Genomic DNA, 533 nt, shown 5'->3' with positions numbered 1-533 from the left:
TTTCAAGAGGTAGCATAGGATTAAGAGCCAATGTTAATAGTTTGTCAATTTTATTAATCCTTTCAGAGAACCAGCTTCTTGTCCTATTGATTCTTTCTATAGTTTTTTTTCTGATTTCAATCGCATTTATTTCTGCTCTTATCTTTATTATTTCTTTTCTTTTAGTGATTGTAGGTTTCCTCTATTGGTCAGTTTCTATTTGTTGGAGATACTGTATTAGTGTGTTAATTTTGCCTCTTTCTTCTTTTTGGATGTGTGCATTTATCACAATAAATTTTCCTCTTGGCACTGCTTTCGCTGTGTCCCAAAGATTTTGGTATGTTGTGTTTTCATTCTCGTTTGTTTCTAGGAACTTTATGAGTTCACGTTTAATTTCTTCTTTTACTCAATCATTTTTTAGCAGGTTGTTGTTCAGTTTCCATGTTTTCGACTTTACTTCTTTAGTCTTTTCATTGTTGATTTCTAGTTTTATAGCATTCTCGTCTGAAAAGATGTTCTATAGTATTTTGATGTTTGTAAATTTATGGAGGCTT

This window comes from Chrysochloris asiatica, unplaced genomic scaffold (genome assembly GCF_000296735.1).
Source record: "Chrysochloris asiatica unplaced genomic scaffold, ChrAsi1.0 scaffold00153, whole genome shotgun sequence".
Classification (NCBI taxonomy): domain Eukaryota; kingdom Metazoa; phylum Chordata; class Mammalia; order Afrosoricida; family Chrysochloridae; genus Chrysochloris; species Chrysochloris asiatica.
Note: the sequence above shows the minus strand (reverse complement) of the source record.